We start from the raw sequence: 17352 nt of genomic DNA on the forward strand, positions 1-17352 counted from the left end.
TTGCTTGTCTTGCTTGACTGCGTAGGTTTGTGTAAAGTTGACTTCAAGTCAGTGCTCTCGCCTAAGATACAGACACAAGATTTGTATTTGGCCCTGGAGCCTACACAGTTGCCGCCCAAAGCTCCTTAGGGATGATTACGTACAAGCACACATTTCTCTGCACATTGCATGACAGACGTGTTACAGTACCATTGCCTCACAATAAGAACAAATTAAGAACCAGCCAGTTAAATTAAACCATGTTAGTTTTGTGTAAACATGAATTTTTTTTCTTTGCCTGGCTGTGTGAATTGACTGATCTAGTACTTATTTTAAAACCTTATGCTTCCTGTGCAACTTCTCTCCAAAAGATGGCAGCATTATGAAACAATTTGGTTCAAAACGAGTTCCTGCCTCTCCTTGGACTTCAGCATTTATGAACACGGGCATAGTTATGATGATTACCCTAAAATAATCAAGAAGTGGGAGAGAGGGATAAGGCTGTGGGAGGAATGTGAGGGGGCAAAATGGTGAGTAGATATCGCAAAAAAAGACAAATGAGCCACTGAGTGAGACAAGAGAATTGGCTGAGGGTCTAGTGCAGTATAGATTTTAGTGTGGGTTCACAAAAACAACAGCGACATTGAAGTAGGCATCAAATCTGCAGGTCCGGTAGAAGGCCAACATAGACGAGGAAGGTTGGTGGAGAATGAAAATGTTTGGCTCGGATGAGCGACCCTCGGAGAAGGTAGAGAGATTGGAAAGGAAATAGGCTGAGGAGAGAAGTGCTACAGAAGAGATAGACAGTGAGAGTGTTACCTTCAGAACAAAAGCAAATGTGGGAAAACAAATGAAGGTGTAGTGCAGTGTAATCACAGGAACATAATAGAGAAAAGATGCAATGGAGGAAAGGGTAATCAGAGGAGAAAAGAAGATGTGTGGAGAATTGGAACTGTGCACAGGTCGGAGGAAGCTAATAGCAAAGGAATTGGTAAGCGGGTACAAGGAAGAATTCGGCAAAACGAGAAATGGAAACAAGAATGGAAAGAGCAAAAAAGTGAGAAAGAAGGGCAATTCTTAAGCTTCATTCTGTAAAGTCAGGTATATGATGCCTATCACACAAGGGGCCTTTTATTTTTTATTTTTTTTACACCAAAGTGATTCGAATACCAGCAGGTACATCTTCATAACCTGACCAAGGCGCCAAAGGAGCAATTACTGCAAGAATTACCATAGATACACAAGTTGCTCAAATCACCCCGACAGTAAACTCGATACGCATCACAGACTTTAGTGGTTCTCCGGAGAGGAGTTTGCAAGGTTGCCGCGTGCTGAGGGGCAGAGGCTGCTGTGTTTATCTTAAAATGAGGACTAAGAAATACAACAAGGATCCTATCAATGTGGGAAATCCCAATCACCAAGCCCCCTCTGTACCGATGAGAATTCATCGAGCATAAATCCCATTCCTATCGTGACACAATATCAGACCATGTTTCTGATACATCCATTGGCATTTCTCTTTTGATGTTTTTGCTTGAAGAGGGAAAAAACACACTGGAGTGGAAAATAAATGATGGAAATTTGATATTTTGTTGATGTTTTTTATGACTATACTTGTGCTAGACTGAAAACACAGTAATGTGCATGCTGTGCAATTGGCAATCTCACCTTGTAAAGAAAAAACATTTGGCTGTGCACCAACTTTTTTTTCCCTCACTTGGAGCTCCTCCTCTAATTGCTTTGGCTGGAGAAGTGGTATAAGGACAAACACACACACACACGAAAAAAAAACAACGTTGTGATCAGCCATTGCTTTAACTGGTTGTGGCCGTGGTTTGGTTTACACTATGTTGCCTTCAGGATAAAACAGGATGATTGTGAGTGAACGCAGGGGGATTTCTAAACATTTTCATGGGAAACCTTGTTGTCTGTCGTAAAACACGATGCATGCAACAGCACTTGTTGGGGCTTAACACAAGTTGGAGGCCATTCCCTCTGCGTGCTTTGGTCCACGAGATGGATTAGTGAATTAGAAAATTATTATTTACTGAGCGCCACTATGTGAGCTTATGCTGATGCGGACTCTGGAGCCGGGCTTGGCAAGGGAGTTTTATGGCATCTATGTTTCATCTCGCCCTGACAGAATGTATATGCATGAGTGAGCCAATCAGAACGTGAACCCTCTTGCACCTTTGAACCTCCAGGATTCAGCAGCCACATCCCCACAAGGCACTTCACACATATTGTGATAGGCCGTGAAAAAAAAAAAGAATAAGAATGAAGGTGGTGGTCAAAATCCCAGGCAACATTAGGTTTCAGGCAAACGGGGTTGCCGTAGTCACCAGGAACATCGTGTAAGTGTAGCCTAATTGGCTGAGTCACCAGAATTGGTAGAGGCACAGTGGCCCTACTCGTCCAACACGTCCCTAATGACTGAGCCAAGACTCCCTGCAGAGGAAGCTCATTTTAGCAGCTTCTATCCAGGATCTTGTCCTTTTGGTCAGTACCCTTAATTGTCACCATAGCTAAGGGTGGGAATGTAGATTGGCCATTAATTGGCCATTGGATGACGGTGCTGCCGTATTACGGCGGACACTGCATCGAAGTGACTGTCCACCTCTTGATTCATCCATGATGGAGAGAGAAGAAAAAACTGCATCATCTGACTTCATCCCCAACCATGGCCTCTGTTGCTGAGGTGCTCTAAAAAAGTTTTTTTTTAATAAATGTTCAATTAAATTTTATTCAGATGTTAGCAGTGATGTTAGCATCTGAATAAAGGATGAATGAATCTTCATACAAACGACATGTGCCACTTGCCTCTTCCCTCTTTCTTTCCCTTATCGTTTATGTGCTTCAAGTGATGTGTGACAGCAACCTCTCGTGACTTAGCAGCATACATGTGTCTCACCGGCCCCACACTGTTGACTTGTACATTATTGCCAGCTGGGATGCTTACTCGGTGCTGCAAATGAGAAGCGGCAGCGTTAACCACTGGTCCACCACTTTGATGATTTGATTTCCATGTCACACTTCATTGCGCAGAACCGAACCGCAACCAGCTTGTTGTGGAACATCAAATGTTAAACCAGGAATAATTTTCAGTTGGATGCTGTCACAAGTCATTTAAATGGCTCAATATCTACTCTGTCAGTCTAAATGTGACACCTCCTATAATTACATGCGCTTGGGAAAAAATGGTGTGATTTCCCATGTATTGTGAACCTCTAATTTACTCAGATATGGTGCCGTTTTTTTTTCTTTACTTGATTTTCACTTTGAGTCGTTTGGCTTTTTCTTGAATTGGCCAGCATGATGCACTTCCTTTATGTAGCAATTTGTTCGCTATACTTTGCAAAAAGCAAAAGGTCATCTTCTGTGTGCAATCCTCTACCTCTGCGAAAATGCAGATGACACATCTTTATCAATTTATGTTGTGACCTAGCCCTTTGTCATCCTACACAATCCTTTAGTTACCAACCAGTCGTCCATCTACACACAATATGTGGATGGGTAGCCGACCATTTGCATAGCTATTCATCCACCCATCTGCCCACCTTTTTATCCATTTGGCTCTACACCTATTTATCAACCTACCCACACACCATCAATCATTTTTCCACTTGGAGATGACAACCATTGTGGACAATGCCGGCATGTGAAGTTAAATATGTCTCTCGATGGTGGGTTGATCGTGTATGACACACATAACACACATACATTACGGAAGTTATTTGTTATCTCACCCTAACAGTAACAACTTGAATTGGATGTAATGTGCCATAATGACCAAATCCAGAAGGAAAGATGATATAGAGCATTCTATGTGCAAGTGTGTGGGATTGCCTTTGAGGCCCCTTTCAGATGGTGTGATTACATGGGGGGGAGTCGAAGCAATCACCTCCTCCCCTTTGTTAAATGTGTTAAAGGGATGGCAAATAGCTGTGTGCATGTGCGTGTGCATGTTTGTCTTCAGCCACACGATTATTGTACTTTGTGGACTGTGAAATGGCAGGTTAATAGGAGCTGCTTTGCCCACCTCATCTATTCACCTCAAGACAAATACATAATACATGTACCGGCTCTCAGTTGAGTGCACAACAGAAAACAAAAGCCTGCTGCCCATGTGTGATAATATACCGTCCAGTACTTTATAAGTAATTTGGTCAGTGTCCTGTAAATATGGTAGAGGTAGCACATAATCATTCTGGGATGCTAGTCTACCTCGAAGGCTTGCCGGATGAACTAATGGAAAATGGAATACTCTGACCCAGAATTAAACTGACACCATCATAAAACCTTAACATTATTTTCCAGTCATATACATAAGTGGTACAAAGAAGTGTTTCATTTTATAATTGATGACGACTTATTTTGGATTTTATCTTGTTTAACATCCAAGACAGAGACAACGGTTATCAACACATTTATTCTCTTGACCATCACGAGTACTTTTCTTTGGTGGCATCGCAAAAATAAATACAACCCCACGCCTCAAAAAACGTCATAGCTCATTCACAGTTTTGTATATGACATTTCAACGCCACTTTTGCTGCATATCAAAATGAGTCGGAACTTGCACGGGTAGATTTCGAGATAAAACACTCAACTCAAAAGCGTTAAGGCCAGAAGTAGACTGTGTATACATTCTTTAATAGTTAATTATTTGGTAAGCCATGGACTCACGTTCATCCAGTGTTGGAGGCAGATATGAGTAACTGGTGGCGTTCTACTCTTGCAGCATGTACCCAAGTCGGTCGGGGATTGAACCCCCTGGCCATCAACATTTCATTGGTTTGACAGCGCAGAACGCTGACCAGTGAGCTAAAATCCTGGACCGCCGATTGAGCTCAGCATTCTATAGCATTTGAAGAGCGTTTTTCTTCTTTTCCCCAACATCAGGGTGACACTTGTCCCCTAAAAAATCCAATAACAACTAAAAGCAATCATGGCATGCATTACTTTCTGAAGCTATGGTGCTTTCACAAACGAAACAAAGGGCAGTGTTTTCTTGCATTTGTTGAATTATTGTCAACTTGGCAGTCACTGTTGCAAGTGATGATTTGTTTGTGACTTGGCTCATCTCTCCACCCTAATCGTGATCATGTATAACCCGCCCCCATTTGATTGACAATGAGATATCAACATACTCATATGGAAATGTAATTATGTTCCCTACTTGTTCTCAGCTTGACTGTGATCACATGGTCAGTGGCCCGTCTTGCCTCTCTCACACTTACTCATTCGTGCAAGCACAACGCACGGCCATCCCGTCGTTTTGGTACGTGCGCTACTGTATTTGCATCAGTGTGTGGGCTGACAGCAGCTGTGTGAAACGTGGTAATGGTAATGAAGGCTGGAAGACAAGGAAAGAGGTGGAGAGGGGGTCAAGTAGACCACAGTGCAGCAAACACACACATGCACGCACACAGGTACGTGCCTTTATTGCCGCTCCCTGCTGACTTAGAGGACAATGTAAATTCCGTCATGGATGAATAATAACACCGCACATGCACACATCTTCCTACACAAGCACATTTTTGCGTCTATTTTCTTCCTAATTTCTGACACCGGAGCAGACCTCAGGCACATAATAAGCAGTGAGTAAAAATAGCAACACTGGATTTGCACAAATCCCAGATGCTTGGCTTCCAGAAGATGCTAATTTTGTTATGGGGCCACACAGTAATGCATGAAGTGTTTTCCTGAAAAGTGGAAAAACATAGGATGTGACTTCTTTTTAAAAAATAATCTGAGTAATTACAATCTAAACCTAAGCAAGACTTACACTCAGCCTACTGTACAGTCAGTGTAAAGCCACATTTTCTATTTGTGACAATATGTTGTGACTAATTTCAAAATGTGCAAATGAAACTCTGAAAGTAGAGGAGCAATATTTTCCATTACTAGTCTATTTCAACAACCTGACCTGTAGAAGTCATTTCTCACTTTATGGGGTCTTAACCTGCCAGTGCTCATCATATTATAATAATGTTCTCTGAAACAGCTCACGCTGCGTGGGTGAGAAGAGCTAGAGGGAAGAGAGAGAGAGAAAAAAAATGACTTGTCGAAAAACTATATAAGGACTTTAAGTTACACGTACGATTTGACACAGCCAGATTTTTTGTCGGTTACAAATCAGTGCGGTTTGATATGCTGGACTAGTTTGGAGAGTTTCTTTCCTCCTCACGATAGAAATGATTCTCTCCTGACTATGGTTTTAAAAACTATGTAACAGCTAACTACGTTTAGTTGTTGCATGTAAGGAACGAGCAAAACAGTGTGTGTGTGTGTGTGTGTGTGTGTTTGTGTGGTCTGTCTGCTGTCTGACATGTCTGATATGACAGACAGTTACCACAGGCTGTTTGATTGACAGCGGATGAAGAGACGTTCTTAAAGAGTTACACTATCGGCTTGTAACATATTTTGAAACATTTACTTATATTAGGGTTGGGCAATGATTTAATATCAGTATATATTGGGATAACAACTCGTCAATATCAAATGGTGCTCACTATAAAATTGATTAAAAAGAAATGAAGAATGTGTACAACTGCTACAGGTGTACACCACTAATACGATGCTTCCTTTTTGTAGATACTCAAGCAAAAGAAAATGATTAAGGAAATGATTGCACACATGCTGCTGGTTAATCAATATGCAAGACAGCAGCATCAATTTCATGATCATTTGCTGGTGGAAATGTCAAAATTAATTGTGAATAACCATAAATGTGTTTCGCGTCGTGCATCCGCAGAAAATTACCCACTTATCATAATTTGTTTTAAGAGAATAACAATACAGTCATGGCCTTTCAGAAAATAGCTCTTCAAATATGAATACAAAAGTTACACTGATGCTTCCCTTACATATCATTGTGCGCAACCTCTACAAACACACTCCTCCCTCAGATATTTTGCAAATGTTGACAGGTTTGGCTTTGCTGCCGTTGAGTGCTGAGATTTGGCAGGCAAGGAAAGGGAAGGGAACATTTTCTGCGTGTCACTGAATCCTGAAGGGAGCTGATGTTCAGCCAAATGTGCTGAATGCAATCCATGACAAGAGCAAGGATAGCAAGGATGCTCCAGGCCACAGTATTCAAACCACCCATCATGTGGGACATGACACGTCGTGGACACCGTGTGCCAACAAGAGGCTTCAATGTCATCAAAACAGACAAAGCATGCTGAAATGTGTCACCAGTGCCAAGCATCGTCATTAAGAGGGCAACCACTGACTTTTTAATGTGTTTAATGTGGCAATTTGAATATAGATTGTCATGAATACTGAAGTCCAAGTGCTGTAGGGTGTTGAGACACATTTTGATACATTGTAGCAGTACATTCTTTGAAAACACGAATTCAAGTGGTCCTTGAGGTTGAAAAAGCGTTTGTTAAAAATTCAGTTTCAATGCGTCCTGACTGAACTTCTGTATGGACAAGTTTACTGGCAAAAGTTAGCCCGGAGGCCTGATGTCATCCAGTCGGCGATTGCAGGTCACAAAAATACCCTTTACGCATCCAAGAGCGTCCACAGACACAATAACACACGGCATAAACAAAGTCATGTAGAGGCTCACTCCCTCGCTAATAGTCTGTGATATGGCTGTGCCACTCAGTGTTGAAAGCCGCAGAAGCATGAGTGATGATTATGGGGATGCAGAGCATCAATTGCGAGGCAACGCTCGCACAAACACACACACACACGTGCACACACGGTTTACGCAATCACCGCCTGCAAATGTCCTTACACCAACGGTTCTCGTCACCATTTCATGCCTACTATGATAAACATTTAAATACCTGCACTCACGATATGGATCCTTGTAAAGTACGTGAAAGACCGATGGGTTTTATTTAAGCGGCACCTTTCAATGCTAATACATGCTAATGGCTGTATCGTACATATTCTCAAAATACCTCGGCTTTACATTATTCATAAAAGAGGCTCACAATATATCTGGCACAAAAAAAGAAAGCAGTTGAACAATTCAAGGATAAGATGAGCCATTCAGATTCAGATAAAAACCCTGTATAAACATTTGATCCTAGGAAACAACACAAAGGAGAAGTTAAAGTTCATTCTTGTCCTTGGAAAGAAAACTAAATTGATAACAACAGAGCCTTAACACACTGATCATAGAGATGGAGTCAATTAAAAAAACGACACAAGAGGATACTTTGCCTCACTAAAAAGACACTTCACTTAACTCTCTAAGGAATGGTTTCCCCACAGCATTTCCCTAAGCAGCTATTTATCATCTCAGCTCTTGTGCAAAGGTACAAACTGATATAATCATGAAGTATTAGGGCATAATTCTATTTTGGTGTGTGCGTGTACACCATCATTAAGTATTTTGATCAGTGCTTGAAGAATCATGATAAAAAATAGATAGTTGTTTGGAAGAGAAAGATATTACACTGCAGCATGACTGAATAAAAAACATGACACGGGCAAAACACAATAAAAGATTGAAGAAGTTACAAATGCTGTGGTGCCTTTTGTTTCATTCAAATATGAAAGCAAAGCAGTATTTGTGAGTTTGTGCATGGACATGAATTGTGATGCGATAACTGTTTATTATCTGCTTCAGGTATGTATGTATGAGAAGGAGTGGGATATTACAATATTTATCCATTTGACAGTCACACACATTGCTGTACATATGAATGAAACTGTACAGCCTGTGTGTGTGCGCAAGTGTGTGTGTGTGTAATCTAGCTGCGCTGTCTTGCACATTAAAATGGATGCACACTGAGACACACGACACCTACGGTGCAGCTCATCTGCTCTGATGAATGTTTTTCCCAGCTGCATTTGTTTCCTCTCATAATCGCGTTCTCTCGCTCCCCCGCTAGTCGACTTTGCATTATTCCTTATGCACAATCCACACACTCATGCACGTACACCAATATGGATTACTGCTGTCTGTCATCTCATGATGCGCTGTTAAAGGCAAAAAAAAAAAAAAACATTCACCCCCTGCATAATTTGTGCTTCTTTTTGCTTTATAGTTGTGTTTAAGGCTTGAATATCCTGCTAATGATAAGACCAGGATTACGAGTGCTCGCTCAAAACCCACCAAATAATACTAAATGTTTATTACCTTACTTATAAAACATTATTGCATCCTTTCTATTGCAAACTGACAACTTTAAAATAATTTTATAACCAGAGGCAACAATGACAACAAAGCTATGCATCTAAATTTTGTGTAGATGGTTTTCAAAATTGGTTTTATTTAATCAGCTGAAGAAAATACTGCGGATTACAAAATAATAAATAGGACCCGCATGCTTTTATGATTGTATAAAGACAAGCGTGGAATTGGTTTAATAAATAGGTAGTAAGTATCATTTGTGCAGGGTTTGAAGAGAAACATGTAAATTGTGCAACTCAGGATTGCAAAAGTGATGGAAATAGTGAAGACACAAAATCAGTATTTTGCTAAAGGACACTTTTTTCCACATTGGTTGGGAATCGAACCCCCAACCTCCACTCTACCACTGAGCCGTGCCACCTCATGTCGCACATCGGTACATCTTGTATTACATAAGCTTTCGAAACGATAAATGTTTGAAGGGGTACACTTCCATGTGGTGGGTGTGAGGATTCATGTGAAAGTGTGATAATACAGAAAATACAAAATTGTGATCGCTGGTGAGTCACCTATTCTTAACTACTAAATAAATAATTCTCAAATCTTAGATTATAACTCAATGTCCTTCATACCCTACAATTTAATAGTCCTGCAACTCCAGTGAGACTTGTTTGATCATTAAGTCTGGCTGAGCTGTAAATGAAATGTGCCACTTCCATCAACAAATGATTAGACAGTTGTGTTTGGCACACTGCACAAAGGCCTCCAAAATGCGGAACGTGATTCAGCGGGGAGCTCGGCAGAAAACCCACGGGGGTCTGATGACAAAAACACAGAAGACACTAGAGAGGAACAAGTGAAGAGAGATGATGCTTCACAAGGCAAGCGGTGCGATCAAGTGTGATTAATAAGAATGTAGGAGAAGATGGCAGTGACATCATGATAATCAGTCGCCGCAGCGTGAGACCGCAAACAGCAACACCCGCAAAGCCACAACGGTGGTATAATGAGGGATCAGGTTGTGTCGCATTACAAAGAGAGCATTAGCCACTTGTTATCAACATAATTAGTGCTGCTCACCTGATACTCTTCACTTGGTCTGACGCTTGTGTTTTCTAAAAGAGGTTCTACACTTTATTGGTACCGTAATTTTCGGACTATAAGTCGCGGTTTTTTTTCATAGTTTGGGTGGGGGGGCGACTTATACTCAGGAGCGATTTATATACATATATATGGGGTTTTTTCACTTTTTTGGGCATTTTATGGCTGGTGCGACTTATACTCCGGTGCGACTTATAGTCCGAAAATTACGGTAATACCGCTTGGCGTATGCTACAAGAAAACGTATCAATGACATTTAGGTATTCTAGTTTGTGCAGATGCACACGCGCGAACCTCCCGTTGTGTGTACACGGGGGCCTTCGCTGCAATATGAATCAAACCAGGATTTTCATTTCCGTTGTGTACAAAGGGATTGTTTTTGCAAGTATGAGCTTGTGTCAAAGCTGACTTTTGAATACTTCATAAGGCCGTCATATTCTTAGCAACTGCTACAATGCAGTAAAGTCCAACAAAGCTAGGTAAATAAACTGATTTAGCCAAGGATCAAAATGTGAAAAGTGAAATAAAGTTATTGATCTATGCTTTTTAGCTTGTGCAGGGGCACAGTAGGGGCTGAACTGGAATCCATCCCAGCTGACTAAGAACTGAAACAGAGATCGAGTACCAGTCAATCACAGGGTGACTGAACCATACGTTGAGGGAGAATTGATCCTTCGCCAGCTGCATTAAAAACAGCTCTGTGAAATATGACATCACCATTGGCCCATTCTAAAGTGAGTATGGGTAAGAGGAATCCAATGACAGCTTTATAAGTTTATTCAAAAAAAATAAAGCTATAAGAGCTTCAATCTAGTGTGAGTGAGTATCAAAAGCAATCTTGTATGGTTATAAAAAAGACTTGGAAAAAGACAGGCCTTTTGGTTATGATAGAATGCTTTCTTTTCTTCTGATAACTGATAACAAGTGGCCAGGATTTTTTTTTAGATATTTGCTGTCTATCTAGGGCTGTGTTGCATATTACTTCCCCGCCCTGATTATAATGGGAACGAAGGGGGGCTGTTTCAATGGGTCAGGACTCGTCTGCGCTCCATCCCATAACAGCGCAAATGCCCTCTCTATCTGCATGTGAGCAGGAATAAAACAAAGAGAAAGAAAACTTCACCCATGCGCTCAGTTGGACTGCTCTTTGCGCTAGACTTCCACTGAGCACCAAAATAGGGCCATTAGAGTCAATTACCCAATCGGTGCTTTTGTAATGTGGGAGGAAATCCCTTGAAAAACTCCACTCAGAACATGTTCCACCAGAGACCGCCTAGCAGTGAAATAAGGCCTAGAGTAGACAAAAGATATGGTGGTATTGTACTTCGGCGGGTAAATAGTAGCCCTGACATTATACACCTGTTTTTTTTTCAAGGTGGGAACTCTTTCGGTAGTTTGGAGTGTAACCCGCCGCCATACAGTGATTGATTGTGATAGTATGCAGCATGATTTTCTGTTTGTGGCTTATTGTATTGTGCAGTGGAAAAAAACCTCATATTTTCTACTTTTGCGACAAATCCATCTGTATTTGATATACGGCTTAAGCCGTCGCTCCCGGCTTCGGTTCAGATACTTCTGCCGGAGCACAACTGTGTGCATTCCCAAACATTTTGTGTGGTTGTGTGTCTGATATGCAAATGTTAAACAAATGGTTTAGGCCCGCAGATGGTGAGATGTTATCAGGATTTATCAATGTAAAAAAAAAGAAAAGGTAAAGAGGATTATTCAGCAGCATAGGGCTATTTAAAAACGTGTGTGTGTGTGTGTCTGTATTTATTACTATGCCATTATATTGGATGTGGCTGTACCTCGAGATGTGCATCTAATCTCATGCTTCAGTGCCATGTTATGTGTCCTTTACAGTAGGCAACAAGGTGAATGTAAACAGTCTGCGTGCTATCCATAACAGAGATCTGCAATTAGTAGTTTGTTTGCTCTAACTTAAGTGGCAATAAAAAATGCAGAGAAATATTTTAACCTAGGGATGACATTTACCTGAATGAAGGATTACATATATTTTCTTATTTAGGAAGTTTGACCTGATACTTTTAGTTTTAGAAGCTGGTGCGTATATGTACTTATGTATCGGTATAAAACAATAACTTTGTATATTTCTGTGGTCATTTCAGGTGAACTCTATTTACATAACTGCTGCACTCTACTGTTTACTTATCACTTTATGAGTATCATAGCGTTTCTGTCAACACTATTTTGTTAGCTCTCTGCAGATAAGCTCTGCTGGGGAGATTTTGTCTTGACAGCAATCTTTCATGCCAAGCCAACCAATATACTGTATACCTGTTTCCTTTTACTGCACTTCTATTCCAAGAGTTTATAGTGGGACCTCGGGAATGGTAATACGTAATTTGAATCGTCATTATCATTCTCTTCACTCTTTTTTTTGTCTATAAATTTAGTTCTATTAATTTTTCAACCACGTGTAGTTTATTTATCCGCCGGCTAATTAGAAGCATCAGTGGCTGAAGCCAAACTGTGTGAGGGTTTCTTTTTTCTGAACCTGCATTTGACACCTCTGCACACAATAAAAATGTGTATATTTGTCAATCACTCATTTACTCTTTATGGTATGGGACACATAGTATCCAATTTGGTAAATTAATTTGTCCTTTATACAAAACTTGATTGTGTGTTTTATGTAACGTACACTGGATGAACTGACTTCTATGGTGTTAGATTAGGTCTCTTAATAATTAGATAAGTGAGTTGAGGTAGGCCATTGTGTCACTGTGGCCTTTCCTGATGGCTTGCATCGCCCTACTCAAATCCGGCCAGTGTTTAAATTATGACCGGCCCAAAGCATCGTGTCATTAAATCAATATGTGGCCCTCGGGCACCGTCGCGGGGACCTGCGCGCCCCAGAGCGAGCCACAGAAATGAAACGCGCACGCACAGGAACGCGCAAAGGAGCGAGCGCTCATGATTGGGTGCGAGCGCTCATGATCGGGTGCGTCCCTTCTCAGTTCACGCGCACACAGGTGCCCGTCTGCAAGATTATCAGTGAACAAACATTTCCTCATTTAAATGTCCGCACACCAAGGATTAAGGGGACGCTAAACTCAGAGACGCTGCCAGTGACGTTGCACAAGGAAAAGGCAAAATAATCCAGGTCCCAGGACTACTGGTGAGAGCTCTGATTAATTACTACTAACTCTGCAAACACTACTGCGCGTCCGCGCCGTGCACTCACAGTGATTGCAAAAAAGAAAAGAAAAGAAAAAAAAACTGTTTGTGATTATGAAGTATTTTTGTTATGTATGAAGTTAAAAGAAAAAAGAAAAAACGGAGAATGATTTAATTTGGATTAAAAATCTGACATGATACAACCTGGCCTGTTTACTGCAGTCGAAACACCAATATCACCCTTCTCATTAATACAATAATAACAATAATAAAACAAAGCAGACAGCAAATAATACAGTTACATATTTCCAAGTTCATTTACAATGGCAATGGTTCGAGGAATGTCAGTCCGAATGGTCGGCCCCTAAACATTTTCATCTAACCAAATCTGCCTTCTTTGCAAAGAGTTTGGACACCCCTGCATTAAGTAGTTTAACTGAAAATATGCAATCTTCTGGTGGTTACTATTAGCATAGTGAGCATTGAAGCTAAAGTAATCGGGTGAAGAATTTTCCCAGAATCTAAAAATGTGATGTAGCAGCCAAAAAATGTTAAGTTGCAGCCGTTAAGAAATGAGACTGAACGAATTTTCTCTGATTTTATTAAAATTGTGTTACACTATGTAGGAAATTATAGCTAGAAAATTATATTTTCTGGGGGGTGCTAATTGATATTTCAGTGAATTTAGCAATCATACATTACCTAAATTCACACACTACACTAACACTTCTACTATAATTACTATTATTATGTTAAATATACTGTACATTTCGAAGTAAACATACTCTTCATTAATTGAGTTTAAAGGTGATGAGCAGAAAAATGCACTCACTAGGTAGAATTGTTATGCAAGCAATCATGACACCATTGCTTTAGGTCATGAGCTTGAGTGGTGCTGGTAAAGTGAATAGCTGTAGCGATTAATTTAGTTGCTTTCTTTCCAGGACCTGTTTTTCCTGATGCACCATCCACTCTCATCTGCAATTTCCACTAATGAAAGCAGCCCCATATAAGCTATGCACTTCAAACAAACCCACAAAGACAGTGAAGAAAAAGGATCACGAGCATGTGTGATCTTGCACAAAAGGAAGGTAAGTGGAGATGGCCCTCAGCCACCCGTAGGCAATTCTACCTTAATAAAATTGGTGTTGTGTTTGTGTATGCCTGTGATTAGCCTCACATCTACATGCCTGATTATGGTTATTTGCATATAACAGAATACGATAAGATTACTATTCCACACACGGCTTTGCATGAAAAAGAGAGGCGCACCCAGAGAACTGATGAAGGTGTTAAGGCGCTGGAGGATGTGCGAGTAGTACATTAGATCAGATCACATCAATGAAAATTCCAATGTCCATCTCTTTATGTCCTCATGAATATGGGGCAGCTACCATTTATGCAGTGTATTATCAGTAACTAAAGAGCCCTAAAGAGCGTATTAGTGGTTGATTATCGGGTCAGCATGCAATTTAAATGTCTGTTTACCTCTGCCAGCTTGTGAAAGGCAGTGAGAGCATTTGAGCAAGGCACTGTGATAAATGTATTGTCTGTGCATGTGTGAGTGTGTGTCTTAGTGGGTATGCTCCTGTGTCAGAGCCTTTAGAGATGAGGTGGAAATGTATTTCCCATCCAGCAGGCACTGAGGAGGAAACCAAAGCAAAATTGCAGTCACCCGTGAAACCAAACAGTCTTTCTGTCCATCTTGTTTGCTCTTTGTTTCTACCTATTTGTGGGATTCAGGGAGAAAAAACGATTTCCAGCGGAGTTGCGTTACTTGAGTAAAAGAAAACATCATTTTCCAATCCCGAGCCCTCCCATGGCATTAATGTGGTCATTCATAGTAGATAAAATGAGCCTGACTGAAAAAGAAACGTGCACTCAATGAGAGGCATCATTCAGATAGTTTATCTCAGTGAACCTTATAACATTGAATCCAAAATGAATTTCTATTTGCTGTGACTGTCATCATCCATGCAAACACAGCCGAAAGCATATCTCCAAAGTCAATATGTTCCATGATATTGTGTGTATTGGTTGACAACAACAAAGAAATACTTTGTAAACGTAGACTTTGTTCATTTGTAAACCATTAAATGTTTGGATGAGAATATCTCCTTGAGTAAATGTGACTTTTTATCACTACGCTGTAACGATAAAAGGCTGACATTCTACGACGAGTCTTTGTGGTCACAATTGATTTTTTTCTGTCATATCAACATGAGTAAAAATTTGAATGAAATGAAACTAGTGAACTATTATTTTCAAAATTGTTTTCAAATTATGTCTGTCAGCCAGTCTGCAGTGTGGTTCTGATACCTGTGTGGTCTTTTTTTCAAAGTTAGCCTGTTTCCTTGACATGTCTATATGACAATCCACGCACACAAACTGTTACTAGAGGCAGAAAAAAAATCTTTGCTCACCTTTTTAGTTTGACCTACCCGAATAACTGAAGGAGTCGTAAGAGTAGTACGAAAGGCGAAGTAGAACAAATGTAGCTACTGTGTGCTATGTGAATTCCCAGTATGCTCAGGCTAAAATTGAGAAGTGCTCATACGTTAAGATCAGGGGATGTTTGAGAATAATTGTCAATTTTCGCACATGTCCTGAATGTTGTTAGTCACCTAAATGTTGAACAGAGGCTGAGATCTACCGGAGTCAAATTCCTTGTTTGGCATGCCCAAACATGGCCAATAAACTTCTTGAATCAACTTCTTGAATACTGCATACACTTACAGCGCTGCTTTCTAGGAAATCGCTAAGCAGGAAATTATAGTAATCAATCTGATTACTGATAAAAGCATGCATAAGCATCTCTGTGCTGGACAGAGAGAAAGAAATTAAGAGTGTCTTGCTATATTCTTCAAGTTATAAAAAACAATTTTTGTTAATCGTTTAGAGTGAGATATATATATATACGTGAACTCAGTTTAAAATAACACAAAGGTTTTTCACTTGGTGAGGGATGTTGATAGAGCTTGCACATTACTTTAGAGTTGCCTCAGGACTGATAACTAAAACTTCAGTTTTATCATGGTTGTGATGGAAAAACATCTTCCAACCAGGATTTGATGTCTAAAATACAATTGAAATGAGTGACTGGTGACATCAGGAGACACAGATAAATCTTGAGCCTCTTCCTCTTTGCAATAGTAATGGACAAATGCGATTACACTGAAATCCTCACGGACCACGATGTTTGCAGATGACATTGTGATCTGCTGTGAAAGCAGGGAATACATTTTGGTGGACTGGAGGCACTATGCACTGCCAAGGAGAGGAATGAAAACTAGTCCAAATAATGTCCTGTATGTGCATGAATGAGGGGGAAACGAGGGGAATTGAGCTTTAAATTCTTTCATGTAGTAAATTCACTTTCCCAACACTAGTGGACTGGCGAATAGCAAGGAGAGAAAGTAAAAATTAACACAAATTGAAAGGGGGCTTGAATGAACCCCCAATTACAAAATAAACTCTGTCATATTTTAAGACAACAAAAGCTTTTGTTAAAAACTACAATGGTGGCTTAGAGTCTTGGATGCTGTCATCATATTTCTATCCGGGCAGATTATTATAGAGAGCTCTGTGGGCTTTCTAGCTATTTTGCCTTGGAGCATCTCATTGTGAGGGCTAAAGTTACTTCATTCATGGCTGATCCATATTTTCTGTGCAACAACATGACTGGCATTTTAACCATTGTGTGTAACTAACCACACTACAATGCATGTACAGTGTAAAACAATCAGAACCTCCTCATTTTGCAACTGTTTTCCATGAGGTTTAGATTACTTTTGTCATTTTATTGTAGCTTATCTTGCTGCATTTTCATTTACGTGTGTACCTCTTGTCCCACAGTTATTTGGAATTAGTTTCACTATATTTACTCCGTATTGTCTAACCATCCATCCATTTCTTTTTTTAACCATCATCGGTGCCTTTGGTAAATCTGTCCAAACACAATGTCTTTTTTAGCTCTTTGTGAAATTTAGTGCTTGTGAACAACATTCGCTTACATCCTGCGCATCTCCTGG

This window comes from Syngnathus acus, chromosome 1, assembly GCF_901709675.1.
Source record: "Syngnathus acus chromosome 1, fSynAcu1.2, whole genome shotgun sequence".
NCBI classification, from domain to species: Eukaryota; Metazoa; Chordata; class Actinopteri; order Syngnathiformes; family Syngnathidae; genus Syngnathus; species Syngnathus acus.